This window comes from Podarcis liolepis (genome assembly GCF_965112155.1).
Source record: "Podarcis liolepis genome assembly, chromosome: 8".
NCBI lineage: Eukaryota > Metazoa > Chordata > Lepidosauria > Squamata > Lacertidae > Podarcis > Podarcis liolepis.
In genome coordinates, this window is record NC_139560.1 from 31570359 (window position 1) to 31587074 (window position 16716).

General features: G+C 37.9%; 1 protein-coding gene across 10 annotated transcripts in view; it reads right to left on the reverse strand.

Moving 5' to 3' along the window:
• ZFHX4 (zinc finger homeobox 4) overlaps positions 1-16716 on the reverse strand; it is a 180508-nt gene that overhangs the window by 157068 nt on the left and 6724 nt on the right. The window contains exon 1 of one of the 10 annotated variants that reach the window (XM_083517137.1): positions 1517-1689. The exons of 8 other annotated variants lie outside the window; for them this stretch is intronic. The gene's annotated coding sequence lies outside the window, so the exon portion shown is untranslated. Of the gene's footprint in view, positions 1-164; positions 278-1516; positions 1690-16716 lie in introns of those variants that run through there. One more of the 10 variants, XM_083517138.1, reaches the window with a different exon arrangement.

A 16716-nucleotide genomic window follows, 5' to 3' on the forward strand; every position in this document is an offset into this window, starting at 1 on the left:
GCCCATTTTATAAATGAAATCAAAGCTTAAACTCTTTGTTTCACATCTGTCCTTAAGCACTAATAAATGAACTCAGTTTCCTTCTGCAATACAAACATCACGAAAAATAACAAAAAGAAAGCAATTTTTAAAAGTTGTTATCATATGAGTTCATAAATACGCACCTGCTAACCTGCTTAGCATGTTAGATTCTGTCAGCAATTCACAAGGCCAATGACTTGGATCATATAACTCCTTTTCTTCAGAACAAACGGACAATGCACAGAAAACCTGCGTTACTAACCTCTGTATTCCTCCTGGAAAAACTCTTCTCTAAACCCTGCTCAGCCAAATTATAAAACCCACCTACAGCCAGCTTTGCTAATGAAAAGGGGGTGCTTTTCTGAACAATAGGAGAATTCCTTTGCATTTAGAATGCAGAGTTCCCATTAGAGCTAAGAATCAGAAACGCCAGTTTACCTCTGTTTTTTTAATTGATATTGTCCCAGCCCTCTTCTACGGTCCAGTGAGACAGTGTTTGTGAAATGATTAAAAAGAACGTGATCTGATCAAGAGGATAGAAGAATGGGAAAGGAATGCTAGGTTAGCCACAGTGCAAAGTGCTGGGAAAGAAGACCAAGAGACTTCTTAGCCTATTGTTTTTATTCCCATCTGCTCTTTAGACATCTTTGAACACTTTGATTATTTATTTACCCTGCTAAAAATGGGTTAAAAGTTGCTCACTTATATCAGAATTTGGGAACAAGTTGCAAATCACACACACACACACACGCACATGCACACACGCACATGCACACACATATATAGAAAATAAATAAAAATCCTTGAATTATATCAAGTTTCCAAAAGGTCATCACTGTCTCTGCTGTGGCCTTTTCCCCATCCCAGATCCTCTATCAATATGTCATAGTGAGTTAGGCAAAGACAAAAGAGAGGCTCAGTGTGAAAACTGCACATATATCTAATCCTGACAAAGCAATGAATAGGCCTTCACAAGTATAATTATACTTGTTTATTTGTTACCACGTACGGAGAGCTGATGAAAAAATCCATCAAAGTGGTATTATGCAGACACCAAGAGCTTCTTTTCTTTGGTTGCTAAAGCCACATTGAGGCTTAAATTCCTTATTGTTAAATTCAGAAGAAAGGGGGGGATTTTGGTTAGACTTTTTTTGCATCAGTTGCTGACAGATCTTTTGTATACAGCGCTGTATTATTAGATGCATTAGCTAGAGGCTTGCTCACTCAGCTCACTCATTTTAGACCATACAGGAATCCATAATTATAAAGTACTGTACAGAGTACCTTTTAAACAGGGTGTGGCAGGCATTTGGCTGACCACAAGTCAAACAGATTTAAAAACAGTCCATTTTCTCACAGTTTGGGTATTTAGAATATCCAAAGACAGGTAAAACTACCTGCACAAAAGTAACGAATGTGCATTCTGAGAAAAATGTTCAGTGTCGGACTGAATATTGTTTTAGATAGTACAAAATATAGTAGAGAGAAAACTTACCATGCTGCTTCTATAATGGAATTCTAGCCTAGCTGCATGTGGGAAGCTTTCTGTACATCCATCTAAAACATGCTTCCAGCACATGAACGAAAACCCTGAAGAACCAAAGTAGCCATTGAAGCAACTGCAACATACTGTGGCAGTTGTATGATACAAGGAAAACATTTTTCAGACCAAAAGTACTAAGTAGCCATTACACTCTAACAGACCCTAAATCAAACAGCTTTACAATAGTATGATTTGAGGGTCCAGGGTTGGGGGAAGGGTGCCAAATATGCTCCCCACCCCACCCCTTCACAGAACAGAATTATATCAAAGTAAAAGCAATATGCATAGTTAATGTCTTTGTGAGCTTTCCAATTTAAAACAGAAAAGCTGTAATTTTTCTTTGCTGGCAATCTGGAAACACTCTGGAGTTAATTACAGCTGATTCAAAGTGAACGACACAAACAAAGACCAGTCTATGTCCAGACAATTATACTGCATTAACCAGCTTAGAGCTTCCTGCTGATGTTTCAGGGCTCTTCTATTACACCCTTCTACCTTCCCAGCACGAAAGAAAATGCTTCTGCAAGAAGGAATTAATGAAGAGAACTGCAAAAGAATGTGTGACGACCTCTCCTGACACGGCAAAAACTTTCCACCCATGTCACGACAAAGGGGAGAAGGTAATTAAGTTTGAATAAAGGGATGTAACCAAATATACCGTGCACTTAAAATAGCACTTTAAAAAGAAAACTAGAAAAGTTTGCAAACTGAATCCCAGACTGGCTGTTCATTCACTATATTGTTTCAACGCATTCTCCTTTATTATTCTTAAAGGCTATCTTTTGGATTTTTAATGCTAATATTATAATGCAAGCTCATGTGACTGATGAGCTCTACCTCCCTCTCCTGATAGTTTCTTTGTTTTATATACTGAAGAATCAGTGGGAGAGCATACACGATAGGAAGATAACAGGCTTTGGAATTTTTAATTTAATTATAAGACTGAAATACCATTGCTTTAGTCTCCTGTATTTTCTCCAACGGTTTCCATTAAACCACAGCAATTGCTCTCCCTTTGGGGCAAGACCAGCAGCTCTCCACTAATCAAACTACTGCAGAGTATGCCTGATTTCTCCTGAGAATCATTTTATAACAAAGGCCTTATTTCTTATATTATCCTTGAAAACATTTAACCTGCAGATTCAGAGTTCAAATCATGTGGCTTGGTCATTAATATTTCACAGTGACGTCAGTCCAGAAAGTGAATCATGATAATTGACAATATCTCTTTCTCGTGTTCCTTGTTCAGCTGAAGCTCTGGCATTACAAATGAAGTCTAAATACTTAACCTACAGCTAAAAGTCTGGAGTTTTGAAAACACTTCATAGAGCAAAGCAACTTTTTCTCATTTCTTTCTTTTAGACAAAAGCGCACCTGAATGGCAGTGACCTAGTGAGCTTTAAGCAGTAATCACTTTCCTTTGTCTTATCTATGCAAAGTAGGATTAGGGTTACAATGATGACTGCTTAATCCCTTTGATTTTCCTTTACTAAATAAATATTAATCTACAAATCAATCAAGCCCTTTATTGTATTGCACACAACATACTCCATGAAAGGTTATGTAAATTACAGTCATTTTTACAAGCATGTTCTGAAAAGAGCTCCATGTTTCTCTTTTCACTCCAAAATCTGTATTAGATTTGAAAGTTCAAGTTAATAATCCTGGCCAACACAAAAGCTTAAGCACCACAGGATCAATTAGGTCTTATTTATTTCCTTTAAAATCCACTACATTTATTATTTTGGAATTTATTGGTCACATTTACTATGTTTATTCAAATATCAATGACCTCCATTTGTAAAACCGTCACAATTTAATCTATTTCATTGCATCCAATATTAGTATACATCATATACTGTGCTGCCCAATCCTAATCATATTTACTCAGAAGTACATACCACTTACTGAGAAGTAAGTACCACTGACATAAACAGAATTTGCCATCAAGTAAGCATGCATAGGGTTGAAGCTTTAAAGGACGTTAACAATTGTACACGTTAAAAGAGAAAATATATTGCTTTCACCTGTCACTTAAATTAGCAATCTTCTGTGCTAAACATACATACTAAGATATAGATTCCATTTGGTTGAGTGAGGCATGTATCTGAATACATATGTTTAGGGTCAGAATGAACAAATAATTGATATCAGAAGCTGAAACAGCAACGCCTTCATATCTGTATTTACTATGTAAATATGAGACAATAAATATTTTGACATAGTCTATTGCCACCCTAATATACTTTATAAATATCATAAACTCTTTTATTCAAAACCATTCTTGCAGATTTGATAAGGCACACAGGTTAAATTTACTAAGACTAATAATACACAGAAGAAGAAAATACTTTTTAAAGCATTTAGTGCTATATAACAATACTGTAGAAGTTTTCTTCCAAAAAATAATCATCAGATATTTAAGTAAGCACTGCAATTCTTGCATAATTAGCAATACTGCAATGCTAGTAAAGATCATAATGCAGCAGAATATAGAAGAGGCTTTTAAGTACAATACAGAAGATTGTACAAAATGAAAGTAATGATACCACTTGTGACTGGAGCATTGTCATACTTAAGGAGCAAGTCCACAAGGAACTGTTCCTGTAGAGTCCCTAGAAATGAATGGGAGTTGTGTTCAATGGCACAGGTTTCAGTAGAACTTAACATATGCCACTGTGCACTGGACTGTAGCATTCAATATGATTTCATATTAGACATCTAGCCTGTCACTAGAATAAGGTTTTAAACAAAGCTTAGCCATTCATAAGCCACCTATTGTTCTAGAATAATCTAGTGGCAAATTTTGTTTGGATAGTGAAAGATCAGCTGGGACATTTGTTTTTATTATGCAAAGCCTCTTGTCATTTTTTTCCAGCGCAAGTTAATTTGACTGCTCTGCATAAGTGAAGTGAACAATTCAGTAATTAACTTTTGTGTTTTAAAATGTATGAACTTTAATTAGTTTTCATTATAAACAAACAAACGTCAGCCGTAATTATGAGCTCCTTGCTTTAACTACATATTATCCCTTTTCAAACAAACTTGATGTCAGACAAATTAAAATCAAGGAGCCAGCAATTTTGAGTTGAATTTTACATGATCTGTCAGTAACTTGATTACTTAACTTCAATATCATTACATGAAAAGTATTTCTGTAAAAATAATTACAAGAATTCCAACAGGAGACAGATTTAATTGTATTGATTCAAAAGATACATGCATATAAGAACCGCATTTAAGCAGCAATGCTATCTTAAATCTACAGTTACCATTCCAATGAAAATAAAAATGCCCGGTTTATATAAAAAAGACCATTTTAGAGTGATATCTGCTACTACCAGATACAAAGCTAACTAAAATAGTTCTTTAGCCCATCATCTTTATACTTTAAGCAACAAAATATCAATGTGCAACAACTTCAAGGCATAAAGACTTGGAGGTTTATTTACTGACTAGTGTATCTATTAAGACTAGGAACAAGTGGAGCTGTCAGGGCATAATGAAGGTAAATGATTAGTTAGCACTGAGGCTGAGCTCTTCTTCAATGCAATAAGAGTTAATTAAAGTTTACCACCAAGCATCAACCAAAGCAGGATGTTGATCAGGTTTCAGCATTAAGTGCAAACAGACAATGGTTGGCAGCAATTAGCACAGCTATCAAATGACATGCAACAATAATTATACATTTAAAACATCCCAGTGTCTGGTGGGGAAGGAGAATCTAATCAGTCCCCTTTGACTATGCATACCAAAAGAACAGGAAACAGGTATCAGATATTTCACACTGTAAATCAATAGAACTGAACATACACACCCAAAAAGTGCACAAGTACGGTATCTGAAAATAACATGAAACAGAAGAAATGTAGAGACTACTTGTAACAAAGGTAAGTTCTAGTTAGACTAAAAAAATTACTCTGCTGATAGAGTTCAAAATGGCACATAAGAAGGCAGGCAAGTGCTTAAGGTTTAAAGACCATTGTGGCAATTTTATTCAAAACTACTACACGAGAGGCAAGGTAACTTGGCAGGTCCAGTTCTAGCTGTTAAAGCTCACTGTCACAGATGGAACATTCTTGAAAACACAGCATCTAGATACACAACCAAAGAAACCTACACTAGAACATAGATATTACATCTGGTTGGAATCAACGGCATATTGCATGAACAGAAATACTTTTTTACTCATGCAAGGTGCTCCCCCCCCCATTTTACTGATTCCTTCATCCCACTGCAGCTGGTCAAACCATATCACACACTATTCACAAGAGTCTCCTCACCCTCAAAAGTAAATTTTCCAGGGCAGTAGGGAACTGCATTGAGGAGGATGGAAAAAAGTTTCATTGTACAAGTGAAACTCTGATTGCACTTCTGGTTCCAACTAAGCCAGCTCCCAAGGTGCTGTTGCAAGCCGTTTGCTCACAAATGCATGCAGTCAGAATCTTACTTGCTCTTAATCCTACTTGCTCTCAAACCTGTTTTTTCTTTCAAACCGCTTGGCTTAAAAAACCCTAAAAAACCCTCTCTGCTTTTCACCCCTAATTATTGTTATTCCAACTATAAACAAGGTAGGACACAATCCACCTTTAGGCTCAGTTGCCAAAGCTAGTCCCTTTCTCGAATGAGGTGTTAGATTGAGTGGTTGCCAGCAATTCCAAGCACTATTGGGTGGAAATGATTTTCTGAATTCATTTCAATCTGGATTGTTGCCTACATTTGGAGCTGAAACTGCCTTGGCTGCCCTGATGGGTGACCTGCACTGAGAAAGCCAAAGGAAATGCAACTCAGTTGATTATTCTGGATCTATTGGCATCTTTTGACACCAGTGATCATTGTATTCTTCTGGATAGGTGCTTTGGATTGGGGACTGAAGACATTGTTTTTCAGTTGCTGTTGTCCTACCTGGAGGATGGATTACAGAAGCTGGCATTGTGGGATGTCTACCCAATAACTTTAATATTAGGGGATGTCTAAGGATTCATCCGCCCCTTACGCTGTTCAACATTTATAGGAAAGTGTTGAATGAGTATTATAGAGCTGGATGTCATCAATATGCTGATGACCCAAGCTCTTTCTTGTCCAGCTGAGTCAGGTGAGGCAGAAGTGCCAGTCTGATATTTAGAAACAAAAATAGAGTGGGCAAGGGTCAATAAATGGACAGTTAGTCCTGAGAAGATGGAGGTGATCAGCAGTGGAGGTGATCAGCAGTGTGTCTACCCAGGCAGCCAAGTGTGAATTATGCGGTTCAAGTAGCCCCAGTGGCATAAAGGATCTTCTATCATTTGAGGCTGATAAGCCAACTGTGATCCCTCCTAGTCAGAGATAGCCTAACCACAGTTGTTCATCACCTGGAAACTTCACAGGTGGATTACTGCAAATGGCAGCATTTGAAGACAGTTTGGAAACTGCAGCTAGTTCAGAACACTGAGCTAGGTTGCTGTCCACTGAGATCTTTCACCAGAGTTCTTTTTCTGGGTTTCACTGCTGTCTGACTGCATATGCAGCAGGTGGCAACTGCAGAGGGACCCTTTTCGAGATGGTTCCTCTCCTGAAAGAGTCCTGCTTATAGACCTCACTACTGTCTTTTACTCACCAAGGAAAACGTTTCTATTTTCTAGACTTCTAACAAGTCTTTAACTTCTTAAAGCATTCTTTAATGCAATTTTATCATTTAATTCAGTTTGCTGTCTTTTTCAGTTTTGTTGTTTTAGCTCATTGTTTTGATTTGATGTTTGAATACTTTATTACTATCATATCATAGCTTAGATTATCCTCCCCCCCCCTTCCTACACTGTTGACCATCTTGAGAACATATCTGTGTTGAAGGAGAGCAATATAAATTGTGTTAGTAAGTAAATAAATAAATAAATAAATAAATAAATACACCATTTGGGTGGTCATTATGTTGGTCTCAACAAAAAATGAGGATACAGATTTGCATACAATTTGCATATGCTTGTGTGTGGTTGTGTGAGTGCTGATAGACACACATTTGTAAACAATTACTGTTATTTAAATACAAAATATCTCATCATAGTGGAATAGATTCTGACTGGGTGACCTATGTGCGTGCTCTGTCTGCTGTTCTGGAGCTCACTTTTGATGGGTAACTTCAAAGCCTCTGCTTCTCCTTCTTATTGTTATGAACAACATTGTGAGACAAAGATGGATAGCCAAAGGTGGCTAAATATTCACCATCAAGTTCCAGACATTCAGCTCTGACCATTCTTGAATGTATCTTCAGTCCAGAGGAGTGGAAAAGTAACCATCAGAAAACCATTCAGTAATAAGAATGAGGGCTAACCAGATGAAGCTATCTACTGCTGACTAGCCTAACAAACATTATTTCAACTCAGCCCAAAGAATATACCGTACACAGCAGAACTGCTCAATGGTCACAAATGTTTGAGAAACAATCTACATGAAAAACTCCTGTAGATGCTTTATCATTTGATCTCTGCAACAAGGTTGTCACATTCTTTTCCATCAAGGCTCCTATGCTTTCAACTACTGAAATTCTAAAACCTTGGATAATTAGTCACTGCTGAAGAATAAATCACACTTAAGAGCTACCACAGCTGCATGCTCCTGGCGCTGTGCAGTTGTGAATATGAAGGAAAGGTGCATAACTCCAGGACAGTGCTTATGTGTTTCTGCTACCAAATAATCACCATCTGAACTGCCACTTTACCTGTCACATTGCAGATGGCAAGCCTAGGAATTAGCATTTGAGCCCTGACAAAGGCGGCACACAATTCACATTAGTTAAAGGTAAAGGTCCAGTCGCGGACAACCCTGGGGTTGCGGCGCTCATCTCGCTTTACTGGCCAAGGGAGCCGGGTCATGTGGCCAGCATGACTAAGCTGCTTCCGGAGAACCAGAGCAGCACATGGAAACGCCGTTTACCTTCCCACTAGAGCAGTAACTATTTATCTACAGTGGTACCTCAGGTTACAGACCCTTCAGGTTACGCGATTTCGGGTAGCACACTGCACCAAACCCGGAAGTACCAGAGCGGGTTACTTCCAGGTTTCAGTGCTCGCGCATGCCGCACTTTGTACATGCGCAGAAGCGCCAAATCACGACTCATGTGGCGCTGCGGGTTGCGAACGGTGCAGGTTGCGAACGTGCCTCCCGCACGGATCACGTTCGCAACCCGAGGTTCCACTGCACTTGCACTGAGTGCTTTTGAACTGCTAGGTTGGCAGGAGCAGGGACCGAGCAACGGGAGCTCACCCCGTGGCGGGGATCCGAACCACTGACCTTCTGATCGTCAAGCCCTAGGCTCTGCTAGAGAATGGATAGATACTGAGAGCTGCTTCACACTTAAAAAATAAATGGTCAAAAAGGTAGTGTACGTGACTTGAGCTTCTTCTTTCCCTGCTTCTGTTATGACATAGGAAGTAGAGTGGGTTGCCCCTACTGCTTCTTTGTAACATACAAGTCAGCCTTAAGAAGGCCAGTCTCTCAACTGCACTGGAAAAAGAGTCTGGGCTCCATTGGAGCCAGATGAAAGTTGGTTTGCAACATAAAGAAAGGGAGCTACACCATGGAAATGTTTAGATACTGTGAATTAAAAATTCAGAGAGAGAGAAATATCCATAGGAAGTAAGAATGATAAATGTCATTCAACTCTGATGGTTCTTTTGTTACACTACCTCCCACAGATGTCCTAATAGAATTAACTCTCAACTGAAAGCTGAAAAGTCACTAAGATGCAGTTTCTCAGAATGTAAAAGATATTCTGCATTTTAACATGATGGCATAGAGCTAAACTAAACTAAACAATTGCTAAACTGCAATAAGACCAGGCTGTGATGTTGGATATCAGTCATTTTACTGGAACGTGTACATTTGCATCACTAAATTTAGTTAACACAGTGCCTCACTATTTTACAGTTATGGGGCTGCAGCCGAGGGCTGTGTGACAGAAATTATCCTTTCTCCCCCCACCCCTCAACAACAAACTTCATTTTCCCAACTAATTTTGTTATGCTAGGGATTTGTGCACAGAGTTTGCTAATCCAAGTATTTCCCTAGAGCTGCATTTAAGCTATAGCCCACTCCCAGCACAAAAGTGTCTCCAAAAGCCCTTTCGCCCCCTTCAGCACTCATACGCTCATTGGTCCTGACATTTTCACTTCAGCCATGACAAATGAGCTGATAGCAGTGATCAGATTGCACACAAGTACTGCTTTATCTAAAGACATATCATTAACTCTCATCACTATCTTCCACTATGATTCTTCTTTTGTTAAATTTGTTGTGAAAATGCAAGTCAGTTTTAACGTATCTAAACCTAAGTAAACACAAATAAGCTTCACTAAATAAGAAAAGGGCAGATATGGACAGGATCAGAACATGACTACTATTAACTAAATGTTTCTCAAGGGACTTAAGTAACTGTACTCAACCTCTGCCCTAGTGCAAACATGCCAGTTAAAAGTCTTCTAAATGTCCCTTCCCCCATTTTTAGAGACACATAAATAAAGTGAATCAATCAAACATGCCTAGTAAATTAGGGAACCAATTTTCTGACTCTTAGGATGACACTAGCTATCTTTTTGTGATGTAACTTCATTTGCATTTTCTATAAGTAAACTTTCTCATTCCAGCTTTGGTAAAATCAGTTCATCCCTCTAAATTAGCAATTGCAGCACCAAAGCTAAAACGTTATGAAAGAAAATCACTAGGTCCAGAATAAACAGAGCATTTTTTCCATCAAGGCAGAAGAACCTAAGTCCCAGTTACAGAGTTCTCATTGAATCTAGAAGCTTTGCAAAGTATTTGTTGTAACTTCTCCTAGCAATTCAACTGCGAATAAACATAGAGACAGAGTCAACTGTAACACAACAGATCTTGGGAATGGAGGTCATGCTTTGAGGTAAAGTGCTATTCACTTCTGGACCATGCAAGAAGCTCTTTATCCCTGTTCTTATTGGAATCAGTTCCCCTTACTAGAGCAAGAACAAAGCCAAGTGCTCATGTGTGGTTTATGAATAAATCAGAGGTGAGCCACTTTAAGTGCCGCCCGTGATTTTCCTGTTGACAGTGAGCACTTAAACAGGCTTCTAGGACCAGCAACTCCTGGCAATTCTTAATAGTTCCTAATCTGCACCCTGCTTCATTTCAGACAAGAAGTGATTCACCCTATTTTTCCTCAAGTCTTCACCTCTTGAATAACTTTTGTGCCACCTTCCTAGAAGCAGGACTGTCCCATTTCACATGTCAAAACTGCATAAATAAAGCAGATCTTATATAGGAAAATCAACTACTGCTAGTAAAATAAATAAATACTATGAATTGCAGCCCATGTAATTAACAAACTATTATACCACTTAAAATTTCAGTCACAAACTATGCTAACATTTCTCATAATTCTTGAAATATCGAAGAATGGATATTGTACATTCTTTTAATGTACTACTGTCAACTGCTTTTAAAATCGAATACAACATCTTGAGAACCCTATGTTTTAAATAACAAAAATGAAGAGTCGGGACAAATGTTAACACGTCAGAGGATAGTCTTTAATTTACAGCATTGATGACTAGGGCAAACTATTGCAACATACAAGAAAGGAACAGAATGCTCTGAGCTCGTTTTATGGTATTTGACAACACCACTGATTTTAAGAATTAAGGTTCAGCACTGTAGTAATAAAATGAATGTTTGTATTTTAAGTTTTTACATCTTATAGTTTAAGATATTGAACTGCCTCTAAAACATAAATTATACTTTCAGAATGTAGCCTTAAGAGCTTTACTTCCCAAGGGTTTTATCACATATACAACAAACTGACCATCCTCATCATTTTGGCCCATGATTTCCTACATTTCATAAACTTTACACCACTGTGATGAATCAGAAACTGAACAGAACCTATCAAGGAGAAGCTTGAAGTTCCAACTGCATGAAAAAGACATCCTGATTCAACTATAGTAGATCAGAGTTTCACTTCAGTGCTACAAATACCGTTGACAGATCAAAGATTAAAAATAAAGGGACTTCACCAAGAATGTGCTTCATCTTCCTCAGAGTGCTGTAGCATTGAGAAAGAAGGGCCACCAATTCTATTCTATTTGATTGAGTAAAAAATGAGACTAAACATGAGGCCTAACTGTGTCTCATGGACATGGCTGTAGCAGAGAGCCCAGACGTAAAAGGTCAAACAGTGAAAGTTGTTCTGCACTTTCACCTAGATTTAACAACAGAGCAACTCTAGAAAAGTTTGGTTTTCTTTGTTGTTCTGAGTCCTTTGTATCTTGACCTCAAATTGGATGCAACAGAGAAGACTCTGCCTTTGAAGTTGTAAAGCAGATAATAGTGGGATCTAGGACTGCCAGCTTTTTCTTGGCTCTACTCCTGTGCCACTGAGAGCAACTATGCATTCAGTTAAGTGAAGTTTTTCCTCACCATTTTATCTCTCTGCATGGGAAAAAACTCAAGAAGACCATTTTTGTGTTCTCTTACAGAAACAGGACCAAAATCAAGTAGGATCGCAAGCTAGGTGTGGAGTATTGGTGAATCCACCAAAAGTAACGGCCGCTTACCTGCCAGATGGAGGGAAGTGGCAGTTGTGTTCCGGCATGGCTGCCGCTGTAGGACAATATTTTGGCTTCAGCATGGCTGAGGGAGGATACCATGTCCTCCTGCACTGGCCGTGCTGGCTGCTGGGGCTTGCCTGAGATTGCAGTCAATCACAAGTGAACGTGGGGTCACAGTTTAGGGAGTGGGCCAAAGGGAAAACTACTTCCCTTTAGTCTGCTCCCTGGTTATAAAAGCCAGCCATGCCCAGGCCTCAGCCTCAGTCATATAGGCCCACAATCTAGTCCTACATCGCAATACTGTATTACAAAAAGATGTTGAAAGCAAGGTGAATCTCAGTGATTCTAAATTGACTTCTAAATTCAATTATTATATTGTCACATACTAGGTTTACACTAGCATGAATGAACTGAATTTACAGCTAAAGAAGCAGGCTTTTGATTTTAATTAATTCTTCACGACCTTTTTAGACTTGAAGCATACAAAAGTTAGTTTAAAGGCAAAACATGTCCTAAATATCACTTGATTTTATGTTGTTTTACAATATACAAATGAACTGCCACTTCCATTTATATGACAAAGGTGTCTTTCCAGTGTCCACATAGTTCATAGGTGAATGAAACCTTCTTATCGCTACCTGAAAAATTGTAAGTTTCTATTCCGTTTCATTTTGATCTGGAACAATATATATATAAATAAATGCAGGTTATCAACTCAAATAGGATTCGCCTAAGAATGATGTGGTGGCACTTTTACTAACCCAATCAGAAGGAATTAAAAGCACATTTTAAAAAAATCAACATCCTAGAAGATCTTCCTATATTGGAAAGTTAGAGGGAGGATAGAGGCCTACTACAAGGTTGCAGTCGACTGCAGCAGACCATGAAGAAAAGCAACATGGTGGCAGAAGAAATAGTGGATATTTTGCATATTGCAAGGATGCCTTCCTGCACACTGTACATCTTAAGGCTGGTGTTGAAACATTTCCTTTCTAACCTATGATCTAAATACTGGTATATATATAGCTAGCTGCTCATTAAGAAGAGAGTTAGGCTGCATTGGCAGTAGTCAGCATTGCAGACTCCCAGGCAATATAGTATGGAACAGCCTCTTGTATCCAAGCTTTGAGGCAAGAAAGACCAAGGGAGTAATAAAGTGAATCTGTAAACATAGAGGATGGTATGTGTAATACTTAAACACTCTTGCAACTGCACAGATTTTTATTCTATTAACACCTGGTACATCAAGCGTTAACTAACAATTATCCAGTGTTAACATACAATTGTCTGTATCCCTTGTCTCTGTTTCTTCCGATTTTAAATGGTGTTTGTTGGTTTGTTTTGGATTTTCCGTCATGTATAAAGTTTAGGATAAAATATCGCAGAGATAGTAATCACTTGGCTACATGTTCAAATCTACATCATAATGCGAATATCTGAACTCCCCTACATAAACAAGAACTGAACTATTAGATCATAGAATTGTAGAGTTGGAAGGGACTCTGAGGATTATCTAGTCCAACCCCCTGCAGTGCAGGAATATAGGGATCAAACCTGCAAGCTTTGTGTTACCAGCACTAGTCTAACCAACTGAGGTATCCAGTGTTGTACTGTCTTTCACTGATAGAAAGTGAACCAAACAGAAAACATTTGTCAAGCTGAAAACGAGCTAGAACTGATCCAGAAAACATAATGGGTTGACTCCTAGATAAGGTCTCTGCTGCAAGATGTCTAACCAAAGCGTATCTGTTCTTTCTTCTTATCTGATTCTTGTCTGTTTGCCAGAAACAAGGGAAATGATTCTTCAAAATATAGTCACATGATTTAGTTGACGGTACACCTATAATCCAGCAAAGACCAGGGTTCAAATCCTAACGTAGTCATGAAGCTCAATGGATGACTCTCCCAGACAACCTCACGAGGTTGTTTTGAGAATAAAAGGAGTAGAGGGAGAACAGTGTACTGTATGCCATTTTGAGCTGCTTTGAGGATAGCTGGGATAGAAATGTCATAAATAAATTTAATGAGGTGATCCTGGAAGGCAAGTGGGAAGAGAGAGAAAAATGGAAGAAGAAACCAAATTCATGATGCAATAATTCGGGGGGGGGGGAGGCCCTCTGCAAGTGAATACTTCAAACATCTGACAAGAGTAATCTGTCCCTCCCCTAGCAGCCCACTAGGTGAGGATGAATAGGGAGGGAGGGAGAAGAGGTTGGCTTGCTCACATCTGTATTATTATTATTATTATTATTATTTACCTTCCTTTATCCAAATATCACAAGTGGTTTCCACAATAACCCCCCTGTCTATCCCTGCCTTTGGCCCCGCCTGCTGCTGGTATGTGGCCCACAACAGATTATCTATGCCATGATGTGGCCCTCAATAGAAAAATGTCCCCCTGCTATAGGGACTAATATTGCCCACCCAGTTCAGTGACAGCTATGAACATGTTATGCCTGCATGTAAAAAAAATAATAATGTTCAGGCAGGTTTTAATCAGTTCCCAGAATTAGAAAAAACATGACAAACAAATTACATTACAAATATTTTTAAAGCTGAAAGCTCATTAAAAGGGATGTGCACATTAAATGTGTCTTGAAATGGTAAACATTTTGCTCATAAAACTCAGCTCAACCATTCTTCCAACATAATTCCTTTTTCTTCATATTTTTTTAAAAGTATCTCCCTCTAGACAACTCTAGCATTCCAATCTTTTATGAGTGCAAACTTATTAAAGCAAAAAGAACAAAAAAGACAAGAGAACACTGGAATAACAAAATAATAAAATGTGCCTATTACAGAAGACTGTAACACATCCATATTAATTGGCATATCCTAAACTTCTTTATATAGTCACAAGAAGTAGACATTTTTCTTCTATAAGGATGGCAAGACTTAGATCTATGAAGACTATTGAACCTGACCATTTCAATTTCCCCTTAATTATTATAGTAGTAAGATTTCAAAGCTAGCCACACATACAAACAAGAAGATGACCTCAGTTATACTCAGTGTGGTTTGCTTCTCAGTAAAAAAAGGTTTAAAATCTACTTACTTAGGAACACATTCTACTTTTCACAATAGAAGTTACACTTAACAGACATGCGCTGAACAGTTTGTATTTCACTCTCTATATTCTCATGCAACAAAATAATTTCCATGTACTGTACTCAGAAGTAAGTTTCAGGCTGAGTTCAGTGGGGTTATAAATGTACATGCATTCCTACTGGCCAGCCTGGATTTCTGCATCCTCAGTAAGAATGCAGATGTCCCATCCCATAAACTATCATGAACCATGTGTTAGCTAGCAATGGTTGGGAAACAACCAGTTAGAACATATGTCACTTGCTTAACAATATAAATTAATGTGTTTTAATTAACACATTTCCCCAAAGTTCTCAGAAAGCATCTTTTACTTTGAAGGTACATCAGTTTTCTTATTATTTTAAACTATGTTTCAAAGATCCACAAACATTAGCAATAAACGTTTACAAAGTTATAAATAATTTTCCTGACATGAAAGCTTTATGAGTCATCTTAGATCAAACTTCTTCTGACAATAGTTCCATACTAAGCTGTCAACTTTCTGTTATTTACAAATATTTACTTACTTTGTAAATGTGCGATAGTCCACCAAACTAGTTACATATATTGGTTGTATCCAAGTCATACTCAGAGTAGATCCTTTGAAATCAATAGACTTCAGCCATGTCCATTGATTTAAATGGATCTACTGTAGTATGACTTACTTGGATACAACCTATAGTCCTCAAATTGCACACGCGCGCGCGCACACACACAGGTTCCTTGAACAAACACATAAGGCAAGTTGCTATATGGTGCATTCAAAAGTATTTTTCTCTGATGACTTCAAATACAATTACAGGGATATGAAAAAGACACTATTTTACATGCAAGCCAATAAATAATCATTTTTTCCACGCTACATCTGATTTACATATGTGCCATGGAACTAATTTTTAATTTGTAAAAGTGCATCAACACATAGAATACGTTAACTGTCCCGGTTACTGTTGAGAGCACATAATTAGAAGCACAGATCACATTGTCAACAGCTAACCAATTACAGTCATAGCTTTAGGCCTCCTCCTGGTCCCATTTAAGTCAATAGATATTTTATCACTGACTTTGCTAGGAGTAGGGACTGGGTCCTTAGTGACATGACTTACGACCCTACTGTAAACATATCAAAAACTGAGCACTAAAGCACACTAAGAATCAACCTGATTACAGCCTAATTTCTATCTAAAGTATTTTTTATCTATCGACAGGATCAAACTGATGCAATTCCTATTTTGTATCCTTGAAATGGTTACTAACCACTTAATACACAGTTCAAACACAGTCAAAAAAATTTAAAAGACAATTAAAACATTTATTAACTTAAAAACTATGCCTACATATAACAGCTTCAATAAACTTAGCTTATTGCTATTGTTTGATGTACACATTCCTCTGATTTAAAAATATATTTTTTCACCTTTGCCCCTCCCCAGAAGCAAAGCCCTGAGAAGATTCATACCCAATAGTCAATATTTGATTAGTCTGTAATGTTGCTACTACTTACAAACCTGTGTCTAT